The following is a 13,435-nucleotide window of genomic DNA, read 5'->3' on the forward strand; positions in this document are numbered from 1 at the left end:
AATTGTTACCACGGTAACATCAATAGTATATTGAACGCCCACATTTATGATTTAGTAAAAGACTAGATGGCAGAGCCTATACCTTGAAACTACTCTTTGAAGCTTATCTAAAATGACCAAAAATGCTTAGCCACTCCATTTTACCAACCAATCTAATTTTTGTTAACAGAGCCATGGTGCTTTGCAAAGGCACAGGGCTGACTTGGAGGTAGAGAAAGAATGGCCAAGCGAAAAGTTGTAGCCTTAGTGACTTAAATATACTCTTCAATGGTAGACCCGGAAATTGAACTAGCATCCATATCTATATCCATATCCACACCCCCTGCTCCTCTTCATGATGCATTCGCCTCCACCGCCTCCACCTCCGCGGCTACGTCTCTGGAGGATGACTCTTGCGGGTATGATGTTTTCATCAATCACCGTGGTCCAGATGTGAAGAATACCTTTGCGAGTCATCTTTACAGACGCCTTCTTCAACGAGGGCTTCGAGTATTTCTAGACAAACCAGAATTGCAAGAGGGACTGAATCTTACTTTGCAAATAGAAAGAGCAATTCGAACTGCATCCGTCCATGTGGGTATATTTTCTCCGACATATTCACAATCTAAATGGTGTTTGGACGAGTTGCTCCAGATGTTCGAGTCGGAGGCCATAATTATTCCAGTGTTTTAGTTGAAAATAATTAATATTATTTTGTATTAATGGAGAAAATGGTTACATAGTTGTAACGTTCTCCCTAGTTTAGGATTAGTTCCTAGAGTTTAGGGGTTTGGTTGCAACTTCCTAATTCCTAGTATTGTATTTAATGATGTAATCTTTCATTGATGAATAATAGAGTGTGCGAGAGTGATCTCTCTGTTTGTAAGTGTAGTCTCCAAGTGCAGGCCTCACCTGTGAGCTGCATCTTCTTCTTTTTCAATTCTGTTCACATTTTATCTTGGTATCAGAGCTCAGATTGGGTGAGCCTGATCTTGTATCACCTCTTGTGACTGAGGTGCCTTTGTGGCCAACTTGCCCTTGTGGCAGAATTGCCTGTGTGGTGTGAGGTGCCTCTGTGGCCGCGTGTACACAAGGAGCTTTGTGCTCAATTGAGCAGGTGGACTGCAGAACACCTGGCTCGGACTGGATGTTTTTTTTTCTGAGTAGAAAGGAGATTGGCACGCTTTTCACGCTGACAGTAGCGCCAGGAGCGGAATTGGCGCGACTGTTCGGCTATTAATCGCGCCAGAGCGCCAAAATACCCGATTGGCGTGGAAAATCACGGAAAAATCGCGCCAGCAAATTTTACTCTAACCGATTTTTTCTTGGCGCGGATTTTTCGCTCGGGAATGCGCCAATACGCACGGGGACGCGCCAATCTACCTTCAAGGAGATCTGTAGGAAGCCTCATCTTCGTTTGGCGATTTGCAGATCGGAGAAGTTGCAGATCTATCCGGGAGAGGCAGATCGGATCAGTTTTTGATCAGATCGATTTTTTGGCTGTATTGAAAAACAACGGATTTGCTCATCGGAGCGTGACTGATTTTGCTGAGTTGTCAGATATTGGCAGATCTGAATCGGTGACAGATCGATTTGACAGGTATCGACTTTTTGTTGGGTAGATTCATTTCTTAAATATGATTAGAATGAGTAATACGATGGAATCCTACCTCCACGAGTCTGGCACACTCGATGGATCTAACTTCACGAACTGGAAGTTTAAGATCTAGACCTTGCTTGAGGGTGCGAATGCTTGGTCCATAGTTACAGGTGATGAGCATAGGGTGAATGCGGGGGCGCAGGAGCAAGACTGGGATAAGCGAGAGAACAAGGCGAAAGTTTTGTTGAAAATGTCCGTGAAGGACAACGTTATCCCGCACATCAGAGACTGTAAAACGTCCGCGGAGATCTAGACGAAGATCAAAACTCTGTATTAGACCCAGAACACAAGCCGAGTTATGGCACTTAAAAGCAAGCTATTTTCGATGAGGATGAATGAAAATGAGACTGCTGCTGCATTTGTTGCGCGAATCAAAGATGTGAAAGATGCATTGGGGAACATCGGAGAGGCGGTGTCTGACCCTGATCTTGTCTCAATCACACTGAATGGGATGCGAGATGAATTTCAAATGTTCATCACTGGATTGGCGGCAAGGGAGAAAGCGCCCACATTTGATGATCTGACAGGGATCTTGCTGCAAGAGGAGGAGCGGCGGCAGAACTTGAACCCCCAGAGTGATGATCTTGCGTTGATGGCGAAATGGCGATCATTCAAAGGGAAGCAGCCACAACAGCAAGCACAGCAGAAAGGAGGAACATCGCAGAAGCGTCCACATAAAGGTATGATTGCAAATAATTCCATAAAGAAATGTTATTATTGTGGAAAGAACGGCCATATACAGAGTGTATGCTTTAAGAAGCAGGCTGATGATGCAAAGAGGAAGCAGGCAAAGCACAGAGGATACTTTGTTGAAGATGATGTTGAAGAAGATAAAGATTTCAGTCATGAATTTCGATTGTTCATAGTCGACCACACCCTTTCAACATCTGATGAGGACGATATATGGTATGTTGATTCTGGAGCATCCTCTGACATGACAGGTAAAAAGGAATATTTTGATAGTCTTGAGGAAAGTACATATGGATCAAAAATCTATTTAGGAGATGATAGTGGATACGAGATTAAAGGTTATGGGGTTATTCCAGTGAAGTTACCAAATGGAAAAATTAGTCATCTTCAGAATGTTTTATATGTACCTGGAATTAAGAAAAATCTGATATCTGTATCCATGATAACTGATCATGATATGCAAGTCGAGTTCTTCAAGACTCACTGTGTGATAAAGGATTGCAAGAAAGAAATAGTTGCAACAGGCATGCATGTTGGAAGCCTATACAAACTAGATGTAAAGAGTATATCAAAACAAGCCATGGTTGCAGGAGGATCGACAGCCGAACAACTCTGGCATCAGAGATTCGGTCACTTGAATTTGCAGGACCTCATGCTATTGTAGAGAAAAGGTATGGTTGAGGGGCTCCCTATCTTTCGTAATATTCAGTTAAATTGTGATGGATGTGCCTTAGGTAAAATGCATAGAGAACAGTTTCCTATGCATGATAGGAGGAAGGAAACAGATATTTTAGAACTAGTGCACACTGATATATGCGGACCTATGCAGACAAGGTCGCTAGGTGGAGCATATTATTTTTTGTTATTTACTGATGACTGCACTAGATACTCATGGGTTTATTTTCTGAGTAAGAAAAGTCAGACTTTCCAGTGCTTTAGAGAATTTAAAACCTTGGTGGAAAAACAGTTTGGTAAGAGTATAAAAATTCTCCGTTCTGATCAAGGGGGAGAATACAAGCTAGGGGAATTCATGAAATTCTGCAAATCTCACGGGATTGTTCAGCAGTTTACAGTGCCACACACACCACAGTAGAATGGAGTTGCAGAACGCAAAAACAGAACCTTAGTGGAGTGCGCAAGGAGCATGTTACAAGGTAAGGATCTATCTAAAAGCTTTTGGGCAGAGGCTATTAACACTGCTGTATATTTGAAGAACAGAAGTCCTACCAGGTATCTTAGCTTCAAAACCCCTTTTGAAGCTCTATATGGATTCAAACCAGCAGTAAATCATCTAAGAGTATTTGGGTCAAAAGCATTTGCCCATATACCCAAAGCTGATAGGAAGAAATTAGATCCTAAAGCTGTGAAATGCATCTTTGTTGGTTATGGCACAGAATTTAAAGCATATAAATTGTTCAATCCTGAGACTCATAAGATATTTGCAAGTAGGGATGTAGTGTTTCATGAACAGGTATAGGAAGGGAAATATGACATTGGTGATGATTGGCACATTCCATTGTTGATGGATGAAAGTAGCGAGGATGAAAGAGAGCAAGAGCAGAAAGAAGAGCAGAAAGAAGAACAGGAAAAAGGTGATAAAGCAAGCCCATTTAGAGCTGACAAATTTGAGGTAAGTCCCCTACCAAGGAGATCTGGTAGGAAGACTCAATTACCATTAAAATTGAGAGACTATGCTTTGATGTCAAATGTTTTGAACATTGTAGAGCCCTCTAATTACAAAGAAGCTAGTCAATTTAAGGAGTGGAGAGCTGCAATGAATGAAGAGATAGAATCAATTCTTAGAAATGACACTTGGGATTTAGTTGAACTGCCTAAGAATAAAACACCCATAGGATGTAAATGGTTGTTTAAACCAAAAATGAATGCAGATGGAAGTATAGAGAAATTAAAAGCTAGGCTGGTTGCAAAAGGATACTCACAGCAGGAAGGTATAGATTTTGATGATACTTTTGCACCTGTAGCAAAGTTAAATACAATCAGAATGCTTATTGCTTTAGCTACTAAATATAATTGGGAACTACACCAGCTTGATGTTAAATCTGCATTTTTAAATGGTGAATTAAAAGAGGAAATTTACTTAGTACAGCCAGAAGGGTTTGTAAAGCAGGGGCAGGAACATCTTGTTTGCAGATTGAAAAAGGCTTTATATGGTTTAAAACAAGCACCCAGGTCTTGGTATGAAAAGGTTGATTCTTTCTTTTTAGAGTATGGATTTCATAGAAGTTTGAATGACCCAAATTTGTATACCAAGTACAATAAGTAGGGGCAGATTATTCTGATTTCTTTGTATGTAGATGACATGATTATAACAGGAGATGCAGATGATTTAATCAGAGGAATCAAAAGGCTTATGGCACAAGTTTTTGAGATGAAAGACCTTGGAAGACTTCATTACTGTCTAGGATTAGAAGTATGCAGAGATACTGGGAAAACTTTTCTTACCCAAGGGAAGTATGCCAGAAATCTGTTAGAAAAGTTTGGCATGGATCAGTGTAGATCAGCAACGACACCTTTGTAGCAGAATCTGAAGTTGAGCAGTGACGATGGCACTAAAGAAGTTGATCCTACAATGTATAGACAGCTGGTTGGCAGCTTGATATATCTTACAACAACTAGACCTGACTTAGCATACTCTGTTAGTGTGTTGAGCCAATTCATGTCAAAACCACTTGAAAGTCACTGGGTAGCAGCGAAAAGCGTGTTGAGGTATCTTTGTGGTACTGTTAATTATGGAATTTTATACACTGACGCATCTGATGTTATTCTAGCAGGTTTTTCAGATTCAGATTGGGCAGGTAACTTGGATGATCGAAGGTCCATCACAGGTTACACATTCAGCATAGGATCCGGGGTCATAGCATGGAGCAGCAAGAAGCAGAGTACTGTAGCCTTGTCATCGTGTGAAGCTGAGTATCAAGCATTGTGTGCAGCAACGTGTGAAGCGATCTGGTTGAGAAGGCTTCTCAAAGATGCAGGAAAAGAATAGAAGAATCCCACTTCCATCAAAAGCGACAACCAGAGCACCATTAAATTGGCATACAATCCAGTGTTTCACAAAAACACCAAACATATAGACACTCAGTTCCATTTTGTCAGAGAGAAGATACAGTCAAAAGAAATTATTGTTGAATATTGTAAAACTTGTGACAATTTGGCTGATATTTTTACAAAGCCACTTGCACGTGTGAAATTTGAATTGTTTAGAAGGATGCTAGGAGTCCAGGAGAACCCTTTCTCCATTAGGGGGGGAGTTGAAAATAATTAATATTATTTTGTATTAATGGAGAAAATGGTTACATAGTTGTAACGTTCTCCCTAGTTTAGGATTAGTTCCTAGAGTTTAGGGGTTTGGTTGTAGCTTCCTAATTCCTAGTATTGTATTTAATGATGTAATCTTTCATTGATGAATAATAGAGTGTGCGAGAGTGATCTCTTTGTTTCTGAGTGTAGTCTCCAGGTGCAGGCCTCACCTGTGAGCTACATCTCCTTATTTCAATTCTGTTCACATTTTATCTGTTTTACCATATGAAGCTTGCTCAGCTGCGATGGACCGAGGGCGAAGGTGGAGTTTACTCTCAGGACCTGCTGCAATTGGAACAGAAGAAAACATATGATACTCAAACTCATCAAGAGAAGCCGCGACACGACCCCGACACCATTCAAAAGTGGAGAGAGGCTCTTTCTTGTGCTTAAAAAATAAGCGGTTTTGAGCTCGATGCAAATAATACGTAACAACTCATCCTCCACTCTCAAGAATATCTATTTTAATGTTTGGATACATACATAGATTTAAGTCCTAGTACTTGTTTTAATTTTTACCAGGGATGAGGGGGAGGTGCTGGATAAAATCGTTGAACGTGTGGTGATGAACGTAAGAGACATTTGGATGAAGCGCCCAAAGATTTCAAAAATACAGCGTTGTTGGAACAATAGCAGAAAAATCGCGCAAAGCTTGACGTCCTATTGCTCTAGTGTGGAAAACTTCAGGGCCCATGTGTATCGATCTTACGGTTATTTGGAGTTATATTTTCAATAGCCTTTGAGCAATAAATTTTATCACACTTGCTAAAGAATATTCGAAATGATAGAAATAATGGAGAATATCTTAAAATACTGAATTGGTTCACAAGACCTCAAGATAGGAATTAGTTTCTATTTTTTAGGTTATGGTTCTAACTTCCCTAAATCTGTGATTACTATATAGTGTCTAATGTACGTGAGTAATGTAGAACGTTTTGCAGAGCCAGACTCTCCTGGTTCAAACTCTCTTTTATAGAGTTGACCAGTGGGTTTCATTTCATTTAATATATAACATTGCATTTTTATCATGGTATCAGAGCGTCAGGGCTGAGGAACCTGAATGCTAAGAGGAGGGTGCGACTATTGCGAAATCGTCACAAGTTTCAAGAAAATAAACGCGATGATTACAAAACCATACTTATCATCACCGTCTCGGAAATTAGGTGTATAGCTACGACAACGCGCAGAAAATTGGTGTACATCTGCGACGATCGTGTAAAAAACAAAAAAGGCTCCGAGAAAAGACTACATCCTGAAGAAGGCTGCAGAGGCTGACAACAGAAGGTTGTTTGGAGACTATGAAGGAAGCCATGGTGATCTGCGAGTGTGCTGCGAGATCAAACAACATTAAAGATCAATATATGTCTTTGTCACAGATCTGGGGTAAATCTAACATCTTCTTTTACTTGTCGAATTTTTTTTGTCTAAATCACCAAGATGAATAATAATATGTTTGAAGCATGCTTAAATGAAAATAACAAGCTCGATGGCTCCAATTACGCGAATTGGAAATTCAAGATGCAGACTCTACAAGAAATGCAGAGTGCTTGGTCGATTGCAAATGGGGATGAACAAAAGCCAACAGTTGGATCCACAATAGTCCCAGATTAGGAGAAGAGTGAGGGTAAAGCAAGGATGCTATTGAAGATGTCAGTGAAAGACTGCATCATACCACATATCAGAGAATGTAAATCAGTAAACGAAATTTGGGGAATTTTGAAGGATCTGTATGAGATCAAGAATACAAATCGTCTTATGTTTCTCAAGAGCAAGATCTTATCCCTGAAGATGGAGGAGAATGAAACAGTTGTTGCCTTCATAGCAAGGATCAAAGATTTGAAGAACAAATTGGCAGACATTGGTCATACAGTTGACGATACAGATCTTGTAACAATTAACATGAATGGTGTGACCGATGACTACCAAATGTTCATCACTGGGATAAATGCGAGAGAGAAAATCCCAAAGTTTGAAAAACTGATAGGAATACTGATGCAAGAAGAAGAAAGAAGATCGACTCTGAAACCCTGGAGTGCTGATCTTACATTGATGGCGAAAAAGAACTTCTACAAAGGAAAAGGAAATCCGCAACAGGAAAATGGAGGAAGCACACAGAAAAGACCAAATCTAACCCAAGGTATGCATCCGAATAGAAACAACTCTAAAATTAAATGTTTTTATTGCGGAAAATTGGGTCATATATCTAGAGAGTGCAGGAAGAAGAAATATCATGAAGAACAACAGAAGCAGAAACGACATGCAGGTCATCTCGCGAATGAAAATCATGTGTAGAATTTCATATTGTTCATGGCAGATCGTAATGAGAATGTTGATGCAGACATCTGGTATGTAGATTCGGAAGCATCAACACATATGACAGGGAACAAGCATTGGTTTGAATATTTTAAAGAAATCAACGAAGGAGCACACATTTACCTAGGTGATGATAGAAGTCATCACATCAAAGGGTGTGAGAAAACTTATGTCATTCTACCTAATGGTAATATAAAACAAATTCATAATGTCATGTATGTGCCTGACGTAACAAAGAAATTGATTTTTGTATCCATGACACAGATCAAGATCTTAAAGTTGAATTTTTAAAATCTAACTGTTATATTAAAGATCTGCTAGATGGAATGAAGACAATAGCTACAGGAATCCGAACAGGAGGTCTGTACAAGTTGGATGTAAGACCTGCCCCAGTTCAAGCCTTGACAGTGGCAAGTTCGACTACAGAAGAGCTATGGCATCAGATATTTGGTCATATCAACTACAATGATTTGTTGTTATTAAAGAAGAAGGAAATGGTAAGAGATCTTCCTATGCTAAAGCAAGTACATAATGATTATGATGCATTCGCATTAGGGAAAATGCATAGAGAATAATTCCCTGTTCGAGTAGAAAAGAAACAGAGTGATATAGTTGAATTAGTGCATACATACCTATGTGGACCCATGCAAACAAAATCATTACGAGGTGCACTACATTTTTTACTATTTATTAATGACTGCACAAAGTTTTCTTGGGTGCATTTCTTGAGTAAGAAGAGTCACACATTTGAATACTTTAAGTAGTTCAAAAATATGATTGAAAGGCAAACAAGGAAAAAGATAAAAATTCTCCGGTTCGATCAAGGGGGAGAATACAGGAAAGATGAGCTTATCAGGTATTGTAAAGACCATGGAATATTGCAACAGTTCACAGTACCACATACTCCATAGCAAATGGAGTAACTGAAAGAAAGAACAGCACACTGGTGGAATGTGCTAGGAGCATGTTGGAAGGTAAGAATATTTCGAATGGTTTTTGGGCTGAAGCATTGAATACTGGAGTTTATTTGAAAAATAGAAATCCTACAAAGAGTCTTGAGTTTAAAACTCTTTATGAAGCATTATATGGATTTAAGCCTGCAGTAAAACACTTAAGAGTATTTGGATCTAAAGAATTTTCCCATATTCCAAAGGAAGATAAAAGAAAACTAGATCCAAAAGCCATCAGATGTACTTTTATAGGGTATTGTTCACAACATAAAGCTTACAAATTATTTAATTCTTCTACGCACAAGATTTTTGTTAGTAGAAATGTCATATTCCATGAGCAGGATCATGAAGAATTTGATAAGCACAATGAGGAATGGGATATTTCATACTTGGTGGAAGAAGAAAGTGAAGAAACAGGAAACAATCAGGATCAGCAGCAGACAAAGGCAGAAGATGAACAGCAACAGCAACAACAACAGCAGTAGTGGGAAGAAAAAGAGAATGATGATCAGACAAGGTTTGAGGCTACCCCACCACTCAGGAGATCAGGTAGGAAAGCTCAATTGCCTGCAAGATATAGGGAGAATTCTTTTATAACTAGTATGATGAATGTGGTTGAACCCTCTAGTTATAAAGAAGCAAATGAATGTAGAGAATTGAAAACAACCATGGAACATGAATATGAATCAATAATCAGGAACAAGACTTGGGAACTAGTTGAACTTCCTAAAGGAAAACAAACCATAGGTTGTAAATGGTTATACAAACCGAAGATTAATTCAAATGGAACCATAGAAAAATTAAAAGCTAGATTGGTAGCAAAGGGGTATTCACAAAAAGAAGGTATAGACTATGAAGAAACCTTTGCCCCTGTAGCTAAACTAAACACTATCAGAATGTTAATTGCTTTAGCTACTAAGAAACATTGGATGATACACCAACTACATGTAAAGTCTGCATTTTTAAATGGAGAACTAAAAGAGGAGGTTTATTTAGAGAAACTTGAAGGGTTTGTCCATAAAGGGAAAGAGCATTTAGTCTGTAGATTGAAGAAAGCACTTTATGGACTAAAGCAAGAACCCAGGTCTTGGTATGAAAATATTGATTCATTGTTTATACAATTTGGCTACAATAGAAGCAAAAATGACCCTAATCTTTACACCCTACAAGATGAACAAGTGCGCACAGTGATGATTTCTCTGTATGTAGATGATTTGATCATTACAGGTGATGATACATATCTGATCAAAGAAATCAAGCAACAGATGTCACAGGTATTCGAAATGAAACACCTTGGTGAGTTGAGATACTGTTTGGGTCTTGAAATCTGGAGAGATTCAAGAAAAAAAATTATGTCCCAAGGAAAGTCAAAGACCTCTTAGAGAGATTTTAAATGGATCAGTGTAAGCCTGCAGCAGTACCATTACAACAGAACATCAAACTGCAGAGTGAAGATGGCTCAAAGGAGGCAGATGCGACACTTTATACACAACTAGTTGGGAGTCTAATCTACCTAACCACCACTAGACCAGATTTGGCTTATGCAGTCAGTGTGCTAAGCCAATATATGTACAAGCCACTTGAAAGCCATTGGAATGCAGCGAAAAGTGTTTTGAGGTATCTACAAGGTACTGTAGATTACAATATTATTTACACTGACTCTTCTTATGTTAGATTGACAAGATTTGCAGATTCAGATTGGGTTGGAAATTTAGACAATTGCAGATCCATAACAGGTTATGCATTCAGTATTGTATCCAAGGTGATCACATGGAGCAGCAAGAAGCAAAACACAGTCTCCTTGTCCTCAGCGGAAGCAGAGTATCAAGCCATGTGTGCAGTAACGTGTGAGGTAGTTTAGTTGTGGAGACTTCTCCAGGATTTCGAGGAAGAACAGATTGACGCAACAACAATCAGATGCAACAATCAGAGTTCAATCAAACTTGCTAATAATCCAGTGTTCCACAAAAACACTAAACATATTGATACACAATTCCACTTCGTCAGGGAGAAAGTGCAATCCAAAGAAATCCATTTGGTATATTGTAATACATGTGATAATGTTGCAAATATTTTCACTAAGCCTCTTGGAAAAATCAAGTTTGACATGTTTAGGGAAATGTTAGGCATATTTGTGAACCCCTTCTCCATTAAGGGGGAGTGTTAGAGATAATGGACAATATCTTAAAATAATGAGTTGGTTCACAAGACCTCAGGATAGGAATTAGTTTCTATTTTTTAGGTTATGGTTCTAACTTCCCTATGTGATTACTATATATTGTGTAATGTACATGAGCAATGTAGAGCTTTCTACAGAGCTAGACTCTCCTAGTTCAGACTCTCTTTCGTAGAGTTGACTAGTGGGTGGACGCAGGGCGAAGATGGAGTTTACTCATAAGACCTGCGGTAATTGGAACAAAAGAAAACATATGATACTCAAGCTCATCAAGAGAAGTCGCGACACGACCCCAACACCATTCAAAAGTGGAGAGAGGCTCTTTCTCATGCTTCAGAAATAAGCGGCTTCGAGCTCGATGCAAATAATACGTAACAACTCATCCTCTGCTCTCAAGAATATCTATTTTAATGTTTGGATTCATACATAGATTTAAGTCCCAATACTTGCTTTAATTTTTACCAAGGACAAGGGGGAGGTGCTGGATAAAATTTTTGAACGTGTGGTGAAGAACGGGAAAAAGAGGCATTTGGACGAAGCGCCCAAAGATTCCAAAAATACAGCCTTGTTGGAGAAACAACAGCAGAATTGTGGAAAGCTTGACATCCTATTTCTCTGGTGTGGAAAACTTTAGACCCCATGTGTATCGATCTTACGGTTATTTGGAGTTATATTTTCAGTAGCCTTCTTTATATTTTAGGCAATAAATTTTATCACACTAGCTAAAGAATATTCGAAAGGTCCGAAGAACTAGTTTAAAGTTTCTTCGAATTTCACAAGCCCCTTTGCAAAAAATTTAAACCTCGGAACACCGCCTGCCTATTTTACTGTGTGGAAAATTAGTAGTGCAACTGCTTAGCCAATTTGATGGAAAATGCAGTTATTTTTTATTTTGTTTATGAATATGGTGGTGCTTTATATTCTATAAAGCTGAAAGTGAAATTAATAGAGGCACTCTCATTTACAAATACTTCGCTGGAATTTGGTATTCAGCTTGCAATTTGAAGTATTAAGGTGGACTAAGATGAGTCATAAATCCCTTAGGTGACATTTTGCAGATGATTAGATTATAAGTTTATGTTCTTCAGGTTGCGACTGTCTTATTATTGGTAAACTCTTTGCGAAAAAAAAGTTGAAAATAAGAGGTTTTAGTGCCTGTTATGAATGGTGTGTAATAAAAAGCAATATTGGAAAAATTATTCTGTATGTTTCCTGTCTTGTGGTTGAGAGTTAAATTACGGTGAAAGTGTATGTAATAAAAAAAACAATGTATGTATCTTTGAACACAATTTGGTTGACATCTGCCCATATAAGAGTGCACCTACCTCGGACAATGGTAGGGATGGAATGAACTACATAGCAAAGAGACCTAATCGATTCCTTTTACATGAACAAATGGTGGAAAAATTTGGCAATGTGTAATCCTATATTGTCAATAATTATATATGAGACCACCGACCAATTATTCTCTCATGGCGATGTGGGGATGCGAGATTTGCTATGTCATTTAAATTTAACAGGGTATGGCTAGAAGTCCCTGAATTTGAGGACCTTTTCCATGTACACTGGTTTGAAGACAGAACTGTTGGTCTATCCCCCATGGAGGACATCTTGCACAAGCTACGTGCCTTAAAAGTAGTGGTTAAGAGATGGGAACGAAAGAAGTAGACACTACAGAGACGGGAGCTAGTAGATATAGAAAAGGCCCTGGTGCCTCTACATGATCTTATGGCAACACACTCCCCATCTGCAGAAGTGCGGGAACAAATTCACACACTTGAGATGAAGAAGAAGAAGATCCTTCAGCATAAGGAAATCACATGGCGCTTAAAGAGTCGCGCTATATGGATCTGGGAGGGGGATGAGAACACTAAGTTCTTACATTGTTATGCCAACCATAGAAGGAAGGCGAATACCATTTGGGAGATAACAAACACTGAAGGGAATTGTTATTGCTCACAACAGGAGATCACTAATCTTGCGGTCACACACTTTGAACATGCCTATAGGTGAAAGGAACTTGATAGCGGGGAGGCACAAGTCTGGGGGGTAAGTGAATACCCTCTGATGTTTGAGGAGGTGGCGAATCAGGAGATGTACAAGCCTGTCATGGTGGAGGAACTGTTTTAGGTTATAAAAACGTTGAAGGGTGACAAAAGCCCTGGACCGGATGGCTGGACGGTCAAACTTTTTGTTCATTTCTATGACATTTTCTAGGAGGACCTTCTAAACATGGTGGAAGAGACAAGAATTAGGGGGTATATACATCCACATATTAATTCTACTTACATTGCCCTCATCCCTAAGAAGGAAATGATGGCCACATTTGCTAATTTTTGCCCCATT

The 13,435-nt window shown here is 39.1% G+C and overlaps 1 pseudogene; it reads left to right on the forward strand.

Moving 5' to 3' along the window:
- Positions 1 to 267: 267 nt before the first annotated feature.
- On the forward strand, positions 268 to 672 carry LOC149211404 (putative 2' cyclic ADP-D-ribose synthase BdTIR pseudogene; annotated as a pseudogene).
- Positions 673 to 13,435: the final 12,763 nt, after the last annotated feature.

Source organism: Pinus tabuliformis, chromosome 1_1 (assembly GCF_031772625.1).
Source record: "Pinus tabuliformis cultivar Carrire ecotype Pingquan chromosome 1_1, CPIR1, whole genome shotgun sequence".
Taxonomy (NCBI): Eukaryota; Viridiplantae; Streptophyta; class Pinopsida; order Pinales; family Pinaceae; genus Pinus; species Pinus tabuliformis.